This window comes from Canis lupus, chromosome 23, assembly GCF_048164855.1.
Source record: "Canis lupus baileyi chromosome 23, mCanLup2.hap1, whole genome shotgun sequence".
Lineage (NCBI taxonomy): Eukaryota > Metazoa > Chordata > Mammalia > Carnivora > Canidae > Canis > Canis lupus.
The window spans coordinates 6,263,683-6,275,952 of NC_132860.1; the positions used below are offsets into that span (position 1 = coordinate 6,263,683).

The 12,270-nt window shown below is 33.3% G+C and overlaps 1 protein-coding gene and 1 long non-coding RNA gene across 3 annotated transcripts in view; one reads left to right on the forward strand and one right to left on the reverse strand.

The window, feature by feature from the left end:
- LOC140614659 (uncharacterized) overlaps positions 1-12,270 on the reverse strand; it is a 273,756-nt gene that overhangs the window by 122,970 nt on the left and 138,516 nt on the right. For both annotated transcript variants that reach the window (XR_012015456.1, XR_012015455.1), the window contains one exon: positions 2,338-2,389. This is a non-coding gene — a long non-coding RNA (uncharacterized lncRNA). The remainder of the gene's footprint in view (positions 1-2,337; positions 2,390-12,270) is intronic.
- Positions 1-12,270, forward strand: part of SVIP (small VCP interacting protein) — a 211,685-nt gene that overhangs the window by 53,782 nt on the left and 145,633 nt on the right. The gene's annotated exons all lie outside the window — the stretch shown is intronic.

Below are 12,270 nucleotides of genomic sequence, written 5' to 3' on the forward strand. Positions count from 1 at the left end.
ACTCTCTCTGCTAGGCTAATAGAGTGGTGGTAGATTATGACCATCAGTTCAGGAATGTGATGAGGCAAGTACTGTTCCTAATACTATGAGCTTCAGTCTACCACTAATTTGTCCCTAGTCATCCATAATATTGAAGTGACAGCCCAGGGTAGTCTATAAGGCTCCTCCTTATAATAGGTTCCAACCTCTAATTTGTATTTCCTGAGACTGCTGAAATTCGATTTGGTATGTTAGTAATGTTCAATTTTTTAGTTTCCGTAAAATACAGCCCAGGTTTCAGCAAATGTCCTGAGTAAACACAAGCATGAACCAAGGCCAAAGTCTTCAAAAAGCATTGCTTCTTTTCACTGTCCCTTTCAACCTCCCTACACAAGTGCAAAATTTGAATCTCAGCCATTGGAGTAAAAAGAATCGGCAAATTCCCCTGGGGAGAAATGGCTACTGAATTAAATATACCTTTTTAAGATTCTTGCCACTATAGTGGTTTAGTTTCCCCAATTTTTATCTGTTCAGCATCTAAGCATTATACTCATACAAATAATTACTCATACAAATAATTACAAACAGTTTTTGCTGTTTTTGGTGGGGTTATAATCTGCCACTAGCTTAGTCCATCTTACTTTGTAACAAAAGTATAAATGAATTTTTTTTGCTTTTAATAAATTATTCTCTTTTGGATAAAACTAAAAAATCACATCATATTAAATACACCGGGGGAACACTATATATGTAACTGTCAATATAAAACAATTGTAGCAAATTGAAGGATACTTATAAAATTTGTATTGCCAAATGATATTATTCTGCCAAATTGAAGCATCTATAAAAGAAATGCCAATTCATAACTTTTTGAATGCAAAAGATCCAGAAGTGACATTTCTAAAAGTCTATTTCTATAAAGCCAAAACACATTAGCACATTTCCATTTAAATAGAATTCAGGAGCTCTGAGTTAATTTAAAAATCTATCTTCATAATCATGTGGAAAACACTTGAATTTGTATGAAAATAATTTCAGATTTCTGCACAAATTTGAAGTAAAAACAAAATGCAAACAACATGAAAAGGATCTAGGTTTTTAATATTTGATATTTATTCAAATAAATTAACTGAAATAAAAATCCTTTCAGAATGAATTATACATCATACCCTTTTGGCGTTCTTAAGATTTAGGGTCCTAGAGAATGTAATTCAGATATCATTTCTTATTATGACCGTCATTTTATAAAAACCTGTTGTTTTTAAAGAATTGAAAAAAACAATGAATATTTTGCAAAAATGGACAGTGTTTTAAATAGAAAGGAATTAAATACTTCACATTTTACTACGAAGATGTTATGTTTTGCCTGCAGATCTCTTTCTCTCTTTTCATGGCAGATATGAATTTTAATATTGAATTCTTTTTGGAGAAAAAATGAAAAAAACATGATGTCTGTTATTTTTATCTAAAACATAAAAATGGATGTGGGCAACTTATGGAAGTCTAACTTCCGAAGCATGCTTATACCAATAAGGCAAAGCAGAAAGTGATTTGGCCTCTCAGTAGATAATTTCAAGTTTCAAAACTTTTTCTTACCCTGTCACACTTAAAGCTAATCAAAATGCAGTTTTCTCTTCTATAAAATAGGGATAATTATGGTTTAGACCAATTAATTAATGAATTGGTTAATGAATTAATGAAATAATGTATACGATTATAAATTAATTTTAGGTAATTTGGCTTTCTGTAAAAAGTTGCTATAATTCTTATCATCATCACTTTGGTTATTGCTAACATTTATGTCATACGAAATCAGCAAGGTGGTTAATTAAAATCTCACTGAAAAAACATGTAAAACTGAAACTGTAACAAGTCATATCAAAAAAGAGAAGAGAAAGTAGTGAGTGAACTGATTAAGTCACAGAAATCAGAGATCTTTACATTTTATCCAGATTCACTACTACGTCTACAATTTGCCTTCTGGTTTTAGAGAGTTCTCATAAGGACCATAGCTGCATGGTCCTTTTGAAAGGAGTGAAGAAACCAGTAACAATGCATATAAAACTGTAGAGACGTATGAGTGCTGGGGGATGTAGAATCATGCATGAATATGCTTTATGATCCTTGTTGGCTAGTATAACACTGAATCCATGCTATTAAATGAACCATCAAAAAACCACTAAGGCATTGTAATTTTATTACCCCAACCTCAGAGATGAAAGAACTAATTGTTGAGAGGTTAGGAACTTGCCCAAATTCGCAGTGCCAGTAAGTGTGGAAGCTGGATTTTTTAGCCCAAGCAATTTCACTGGCTGCACTTTTAATTATTCTCATCCATTCCCAGCAGAGTTCATTTACCTTATTTGGTGACTTTTGCAAATATGTTTCACAGTGCGCACAGTTCAAAGCTCTGTAAGAAAAAATAAGAAATTCAATTATTAACCTTCAAAAAGCTGCTATTTCACACCGTCTAATTCACTTACAAACTCAGTCCAGACAGAAAAGTGCTATCTGGAAAAAATAATATAGCAAACACAGTAACCAGAGACTATAGTACCTCCATGAGAAAGTTATTGGATTGCTTTCATTTGTTTTCAATATTTGATTATTTTTAATGTCTCTATATGGCATCAATCTTTCTGTAGCGTCATAGGAAAATATGACATGTGACCAATCCCCATTCATTTGTCTAATGTAAGAATAATTGAAGGTATACGAGTTTCTTGATCATACTAATCCAGATTTCATTCAGCATTAAAAATCTCTCAACTTTAAAGGACAACATATTAAGACAATCTCAATACTCAAGTTAAAATGATGAGAAAAAAATAGAAATTGTAAGAGCTCTAAATATGGCTCTAAATATGGCTGTTTATTATTCTACCTCAAAGTATTTGAATGTTTATTAATCCCTTATAGTAAACTTTGGGGAAGTCGGATAAACTATGTAATTATACTCAGAGCATCAAGCCAGGCAGAAAGCAAAATGCACTGAGAAATCATGAACCACTGAGAAAAACAATCTTTACAGTTTTTCATTTTTATTGCTAAAAAATAAACTTATTTTGAAATAGGTGTGTATCCTGTTAGAATGTTGGCTCAGAATGTCCTGTTAGCTGCTGTTTTACTAAGGAGACATACTGAATGTGTGTAATTTCACAGAAATTTTAGCTGTTATTAGCAGCTATTACCAAGGTGTTATAAAGTTATTTATTAAGATAAGTAACCTTAAAAATTTCCAGCAAAATAAATTCATGCATAAAATAAACAACAAATATAAAGTTCAAAACTTATATAAGACTCGTATCATCTAATTAACAACTCAACTCTTTCACAGAGAACAAGATTCATACCTCAATCATAGACAATCGTTTGATTTTCAGAGCGTGTTCAGTAATGAAAAAAATGCAGATGTTAGTGCAACAATCTGCTGTTAGTGTAAAAGATAGACAAATGCAAGGGTTTTTTTAAGCAAAGACATTTCTTTATTTGTATGGTGTCACTGAAATCAATCTTATTTTTTTTATACACATGACATCAAACTTTTCTTCCCTTAACCACCTCTACATTAGTAAAATTCAAAATATTCAAATAAAAAAAAATCAAAATAAAAATTCAAAATATCCCAACTATCAAAATAGCAAAATATCCCAACTATTTTGCCAGGATGACTTTTACAAGAAACTGAGTTTCTCTCTGAAAAGTAAATGTAGAGAAGAGTGTGGGTATGAAGTTTTATGTCACTGCTAGTAACAAAAGCTAAACTGATTTGGCACTTCTGGGTAACTGAATTCGAGAAAGCCAAATCCACTCTTTTTGCACTCTTTGTCTACCTCTGTAGAGGAAACTCACAGCAGGAGAAGGAGAGAAAGAGGGTGATTCCCAATCAGCAAACCTGAGTCCCAGCCTTAGTGCTGCAAATAACCATTTGTTTTATTTTATTTTATTTTATTATTATTTTTATTTATTTATTTATTTATTTATTTATTTATTTATTTATTTATTTATTTATTTATTTTTTGCATCACAGCAACTTCCAAGTTTTAATATCTCCATGTTGTAACAAAGCTAGGACTTCTGTATCAGAAACGCTTGGTTTCTAAAATAGGCTCTGTCCCACCCCTCTGGGACACTTGTTAAGTAAGTGAATAATGCTAAATGTCAGATAACTCATCTGCAACACTCAGGGCTACTGTGAACATCAAGTGAGATAAATTACTGACTCTACTTTCCCAGTGGCCCCTTGACTGCCCGTGGTGAACATTCGCCTCAATTGCAATGAAATGTTTCATGTATCTGAATCTCCAGTCCTTAGAACAGTGCCTGAGAAATAGGACGTTCAATAAAACAACTGTATACATTGATTACAGGTAAGTACATAAGATAGATTTTAACGTATAGTAAAGGTCCATTAAATGGACTGATTATCATTTATTGTTCCTCCAAAAATGAGTGTGGTTAGGCAAAATATGCTTCCACAAATAATGGTAGATGAGAAATTAGTTATTATTGCAAAGAGCTATTCAAAATTATTTCTTAAAAAAAAAAAATTTCTTTAGCATCACCTTTGTACTGAGCTTTATACTCAAAACTGAAGGGGGAAGATGCTCATAATACATCTTTTTCATTAAATCCAGGAACTGTTACCCTTTTTCTAGAAATTACATACTCCACACAGAGATGAGCCTCCAAGCAGTCATCTTTTTACCAGTGATCCCACCCCCACTTATCACAGCAGCTAATATTGGGTGTGTGTGTTGGGGGGGGCGGGCAACTGACCCAATCAACCACGCAGCATCTCTCTCCAGAGATGGTCATTGAATGTCATCATAGAGAACAGAATTAAAGTGATGAATCTTTTGAGCCATAATTGAGATACCTTCTGGCTCTTGCAGAAGAAGCTAGTTCTTGGAAGAAAGAAGTCAGACAGACAATGCAGAAGGAAGAGAGGCATGCCAAGGGGAGAGAGGACTGAAGGAATCACTAAAGAACCTTCCGGGTCTGCTTCCAACCCTCCTGTGAGGACTTAGCAGAATGCTGACTCCTGGGGTCCCCCGAAGTACCTCTGGTACTTAATACCTTACAGTAAATTCCTATCCTAGTTTATCTTAGGGTTTGTTGTTGTTTCTAATTGAAGGAGTTCATACATTCAAGTTTGTTTATTCATCTTCAGAAAAGTAGGGATGCCATTATCGATGGTGAATGTCATAGACTCCTCTCTAGCACCCCGAAAATGTCCTGTTTACCGTCTATTCCTGCTCATGCTAGTATTTGTGTCCTTGAAACACGAGACGATCCTTCCATCTCTATCATTCCCTTGTGAAATATTCCCCATAGATATCATTGGTTTTATTGTAATGTAGGCAGGACAATTCATCGGGTATAATTGGAAAATTCTAAATTCACGCCTGTCTTGTTAGCCTTCTAATTTGTTAACACACCGAGAGCTGATTGAGAGCTGAGTGGAGGCACAGAAAACACTTAACCCAGCTTACTGTAAATATAAAGAAACCAAGGTCTGCAAAGGTGTATTTCATTCTATTAAATACCCTTCACACCTGACCACTGTCAGGTGTCAGGTGTCTTCTCATTGTCTTTCTACAGATGAGAGTAAATCATAGTTTCTGACTCTGTTTTTTAATCTCTTGAAAGCAGTCATTTTCACAGAGGTTTCTAGGTCTCAGGAAAAGAGTTGAATGTTCAAACCTTGGGATATTGCATTTGATGTGAATGAAGTTCTTCAACTGCTTTCCTTTCTAATTAAAACCAATGCAGGAGATTGGAAGGAAGATGAATATTACGTACCATGAAATTCAACTCAAGTAGAACAGTATTTTAATTATACTCAATGAATTATTCAGCATTTTTTCAGAAAGAAAGACTATGCAGTGTTGTCGGTGGAAACGTGTGAGAAAGGGCTGCGGGAGCTGTGCTTCTATCTAGCAGTGCCACAAAATTGCTCGACGAGGAGGAACTGAGTCTGTGCAGAGAGAATAAATGATCTCAAACTCCATTTACATCTCTAAAAATATATGATACAGGAACTAAAGTTCTGAGCTAGTTTCACACTAAATTTTATCTGCCCTCCATATCTTTAAAACAGTGCAATTTTACTACTTTATTTATTTATTATTTATTTATTTATTTATTTATTTATTTATCTATTTATTTCTATTTAGAAATTCTACATTTCTAATCCCAGCAAATGTATGTTCTCTGATGCATCTTTAAGTGAGACCAATTGGTTTTTAATGACTGATAATCAAATCATCGATTATAGATGCGGCTTTATTGTATTGGGATTCGTTTACATGATGAATCTTCTAGTCATTGTTAAATAATAATGCACTACTGCTTAGGCATTGATGTTTGCCCACACAGTTGAATGCTATTTAATTTGCTCATTTCTCATTGCTGCCACACCTGTACTTTAGCTAGTATTAGTTCATTTTTAACAGTATTCTAACTGCAGCAATTAATACTCTAAATTTAAATTAAATTTAGTGTCCCCAGGAGAAGCTGAAGTATATAATGTTAATTTGTTTGTGTTTATGTAGTTAGGCTTTTCTTTGACTAGTTCAGACAATTTCCAGTGGAATCTAAAAATGATCATGTTTGCTATGCTTTCCTTCATACAATTAAACTTAAGTTACCACCGTAAAATATTTTAGTTCATAAGCTAACCATTTTATCCTGGATTATTATATTCATTTCATTAAAGTCATAAATTTTCAATTTTGGTGACATTTACCCGACTGTAACAACAACAAAAAAAAACTCAGTAATTTGCATAAAACTTTATTAGGAGCCTTCTTTAATTTCTCAGAAAATGAAAGAAAAAATGGTTTAATTGCTTAATTACAAAACCAGCTCAGCTCTTTAAAAAAAAATCATAGAATTGATGTACTGGAATAATTTGACACAAATATTTAATAATCTGACATTGTGGAGCTTGAATGGTATGCAGTCACTTAAAACTAAAGATTTCTAGCCTAATAGCTCCATGAGAATCTATAACAAGAGACAGATTCTGACACCAATGTTCAAGGAAAAAAAAAATCTTTAAAACCACTTTCCTCCAATGCCTTCACACACTTAGAGCATCATGGTCCAATAAACCAAGATATGTTTTTAGTAATTCTGTATTTAAGTAAAGATTGTGGCATACCCCTGTCCTCAATCTTTTTTCATTCTCACCCTGAAACTGTGCACAGAATAGGCCGGCTGGTCTGCCAAAGTACTAAGTCAAGTGTGGATCGCCTTTTACCATTCAGAAGGCTTATTTCTATGAGTCCCTTTTTTCCTGACATTATAACATAGTCTCAGGGCTGTATGTGATCTTGAATTAAAAGAAACTAATAAAAGGTAAAATACTTAGGGGACTTTGAATCGTTGAAGTTCATAGTTGTAGAATTTTATATTTTAAAAAGTCTTGTATTTATATTTTAATTGCCTCATTACAATTTAGGAAGGTATTTGAATAAGTAGAAAATTTATTTTTGTTTTTACTTTTATATTTATAATTATATCAAACATTTTGCTATCACCTAAATAAGCTAATTTTCAACATCATTTGAAAATTCTTTTTTCCTTTTCGCAGAGGAAAACATGAACCATGTAAAAATACTTTTCTTATGTAAATTCCAGTTAGTTAACATAAAGTGTAATACTAGTTTCAGTTGTACAATATTGTAATTCAGCACTTACATATAACACCTGTGCTCATCTTTAAAATTCAACAGAAAATGTAAATGGCTTTAATTATAGAATTAGACAAAAATAATGATTGAAAATCTTCCCCCAGACCAGTCATCGGTATTCAAATGTTTGATAGTATATTTAAGCAATATCAAATACATAATTATGTTTTAGTTATTTTCAAAAATCACTTGATTCTATATTTTCAGAAAGGTACATTGCTTGGCTACTTGAGAGTATGTTTCAACTGCATATGTGTATTCTTATTCCTTCAGTTTTTCCAACATGATTTCCTTTGAAAGTTCATGCACAAAAGTGCCTAGAACTAATGCATATTGAGAAAAGAATAAACATTATAAACCACTTCTGCATGAAAAGGTCTTCTCTCATTAGGAATATGTTCTGATATGTGTATCATGCAAACATATCAAATAATTCATTCCATAGAAATAAATTAGTACATCTAGAAAAATGCAGTGACATTAGGAAAAAGTATTCCTTAAAAGGAAACATCTAATCAGATGTTTTTCTTTCTCCCTTAAATTCTTGGACTCAGGGGTCCTTAGGGCCAGTCTTTGCAACTCAGGAAAAGATTGGAAAAAAACATCAGTCATATGTTGCTCCAAGGCTGTTATCCCTTAAACACTTTCCCATTTGGAATAAACTGCACAAATATAATCTCAATGAGGTTGCTTAGCTTCATAATTGTACAAAAAATGTAGTGAGTCTTTGGAGGAAGGTTTAAAGTGAAAGAGCCCCAAGATAAGTTATGTGATACATTTCACATGATATAAGCATACTGAACACTGCACAGATTGAATGCTTATGAGAATTATGTGACAAAAAGGGGAAGGGAGAGGCCAGACATGAGAATATAGCCCTAGAATAATGTTGATATGGAAATCTCTGTGAGCCACATAACCATCATGGATAACACAAGACTGTTACTGAGATGATTTAACAATGCAAACTTGAAATTACTTGAAAGTAATGAGTCTAAGAATTAAACAGTTACATCTATTTGCCACACATAATCTGAGAGGCACTGTGCTAGGCGTGCTATCTGCATTATATTTAGTCTTATTTAGTCAATCAACAGCCGTTACAGATAAGTACTATTATTGTTCTCTTGTTACAGATCAAAATCCTGAGGAGAAGTTAAGCGAGTATCTCAAGACCACATAATTGGTAAATGTGAGAACTAGTCAGTCTGCTTTTAAAGCCCATAAACATCATTAAGATGTATTATTTTCCAAAAAAAAAATTATGATAAAGTTTCAAAATCATAGGCCCGTAGAATCTCAAACTTAATGTTAATGGTTATTTAATGCAAACTTCCATTTATATATGCAACAGCCACATCCATCACTTCCAGTGATAGTTAACCCATGATTGGCCTTTTATTTTTAGACAGTGTTTCCTCTAAGTTTCAGTATGACCGAGTATTATTAGGTGCCAGATAGTCTTCTTAGTTTTAGAGATTTAATAGCAACGCAGTACACATGGTCCCATTCCCATGGAACTTACTTTTTAACAAAGGAGGCAAATCAGTCAAGGTGCTGTGATAGTGATTAGGAGCTATTTTAGACTGGCTGGCCATATATGTTTATAAGGACATAAATGCTGAAACAATTAGGACAAAAATAAACCAAGCATATGAAGATAAGGAAAAGGAATCCTCAACAAAACACCTAAGTTCCCTAAGTCAGGTAATTAAGTTGATGTATTTTAGAAAAAAGAAAAGATGCCTGTGTGTCTGAAGCCAAGTGATGAAAGGAGAAAATATATAAAAAAAAAACTTTGGAGAGAATAAGAAGTAGAAACACATACAGCCTTGTAGATTCAATTGATAATTTATATTTTTATACTAAGTAACATTTTTAGGTTAAGGGAAGATGTTAACATGTTTTATGTTTTTTACATTTGTTGTATGAGGGCCAGAATGGAAGTGAGAGATGGTGGTGGCTTAGACTAAGGTTGTAACAATAGACATTTTTTTTAAAAAGAGTATTGGGTCAGTATCTATTTGCAGGTTAACTCTGAAGGACTTGGATACGTATTGGGTATAGAGAAGGAAGAGGGAAAAACAATCAAGAAGTAATCTTAGAATTTAGCTTGATCAGCGAATGTGATAATTGAGGTTTGTAAGTTGTGATTTATTACAACATATACATGATATATATCATACATAGTATATGTATTTGATATTATATATGTGTGTGTGTGTGTGTGTGTGATCATTGAGATGGCCAAAAACATATTTCTCATATACATTTGGTCTTCATCCCCAGTTCCTAGCTTACAGTTCCCAAAACCCTTGGAATTTCCTGAGGCTAAGGACAATGGGAACATCTTTCATTATAATATTTGGCATCTTGTCCTTAGTTTCTTGAATCCCTTCAGAGCCATGAATGTGAAATGGGTGTCTTGTGGTTCATAACAAGCTGGTTTTTCCACCATAATTGGGTGTATATTAGAGAGGTGACTTCTGGAAAGGACTACGAACCAGAGCTATTTGCCAGGGCATCCATCCAAGAATAGAAGATGGGAACCTTCAGTCTCACTCTCCCATTTCTGAGCAGGGGAGAGGGACTAGAGGTTCAATCAATTACCAAGGGCCAATGAATTAATCAATCATGGAATGTAAGAAAGCCTCCAAAAAAACCCAAAGGAAAGGGTTCAGATAGCTTCCAGGTTGGGGAATCAGAAGGCCACATGCCACCAAACTAAGCCCCAAACTCCAGGAGAAAAGAAGCTCCTTTTTTTTTTCAGGAACTTCACTATGTATCTCTTCATCTGGCTATTAATTCCCATCCACTAATATTCTTTGTAATAAACTGGTAATCTAGTGAATAAATGAGTACCCTGAGTTCTGTGAATTGTTCTAGGAAATCAATAGTACCCAAGGAGGGGATCCTGAGAACCTCTGATTTATAATCAGTTGGTCAGAAGTACAGTAACAGATTGGAATTTTAAAGGTTATCTAGTCCAAATATCTACTCAATGTTTGATTTCCCCTGGGTCTGCTTCTCCAAAATGGTTGTCCAATTTGCTTCCTCCCCTGTTGAGTAAGTTCCCATTCATGTAATGGAATGCATCAACTCATTTGATAATTGTAATTATCAGACCTTTCTTTATCTTGAACACAAAGTCAGTTTTCCCATAGTTCCCACCAACTGGTCTTAGTTCAGCTCTTTGGGTCCACACAAAACAAGTCTCATTTCTTTTCTACTGAGCATACTTTCCATGTTTGAAGATAGAAATCACTTCCCCTCAAAAGTCTTTTCTGCAAACAGAACATATACAATGATTATTAATGATATTTCCAAGTTAAAAAGTGTCTGAAGGTCATTGATCTCCCTTTTTTCTTGGTAAATATCAAAAAGGAGGGTGTTTTTATTCTTCAACTAATTGTTAAAATCATTTCTGCTTAGAAAGGAGAATAAAGTTCTAAGTAGGATATTCATATCTACTTATTTCTACATGAAATGTAACATTTCATGAGAATAATCACTGTATAAGCTGAATGAATAAGAATTCAGTTTAAGTTGACAACTAGGTTTGATGTTTAAACTTAGATTATTGGAGATCTTAACCAGTACATATTAAATGTGATGTAATTAGACAATAGGAATTTAAGACTTCCTGACTTGAAATAGAAGGTACTATTAATCTAGATCCAAAATCTTTCCTGAAAGTAATTTAAAAAATGTTTAAGTATAAAGAGTTTAGTAGTAGCCATTACTGAATCCACTCCATTTCTTTTTCATTTTTTTAAATTATAATTTGGGAATATTTGTAGATTTACAGAAACACTGCAAAGATTGTAGTTAGTTCACATACACTCCTCACACAGTTTGGGTTCCTCCTATTGTTAACATCTTACATTATACACATACATTGCATGTGTTGAGACTAAGAAATATGGATACATTATTATAAGCTAAACTCCAAATTTTATTTGGATTTGACCAGTTTCTCTGTCAATGCCCCTGTTCTGTACTAAACCCAATCTAGGATAACATAGTGCCCTTAGTCAGATGTCTCCTTAAGGTCCCCTAGTATTTGACAGTTTCTTTGTCTTTTCTTGTTCATGACTTTGACTATTTTGAGGAAGCCTAGTTGAGGATTTTATAGTATGTCCTTCAGGCTGTTTGATGTTTTTCTCATGATTAGACTAGGGTTATGTGTTTTTAGAAAGAGCACCAGAAACAAGGTGCCCTTCTTATAACATTATAGCAGAGTTTACGTGATATGATTTATGATGTCAAACATGATCATTTGGTTAAAGTGGTGTTTACCAGGTTTATCTACTACAATGTTAATATTTTCCTTTATCGTATTCTATTAGTTGGAAGTGAGTCATTAAGTTTAGCCCACACAAAAAAAGGGGAATGGGAGACCAAGTTACTCCTTGGTGTATTGAAAATATTATTTGGATCCAATATGTTCTAAAGTTATTTTTTCATTGTCTTGGTTTGTTTAAGAAAGGCAAACATTTTTCCAAAATAGACTTAAGTATTCTACATCACTTTTTCCTCTAACGTTTCCTCTAACGTTTAAAACATTAGCTCAAAGGTTATATAATATTAA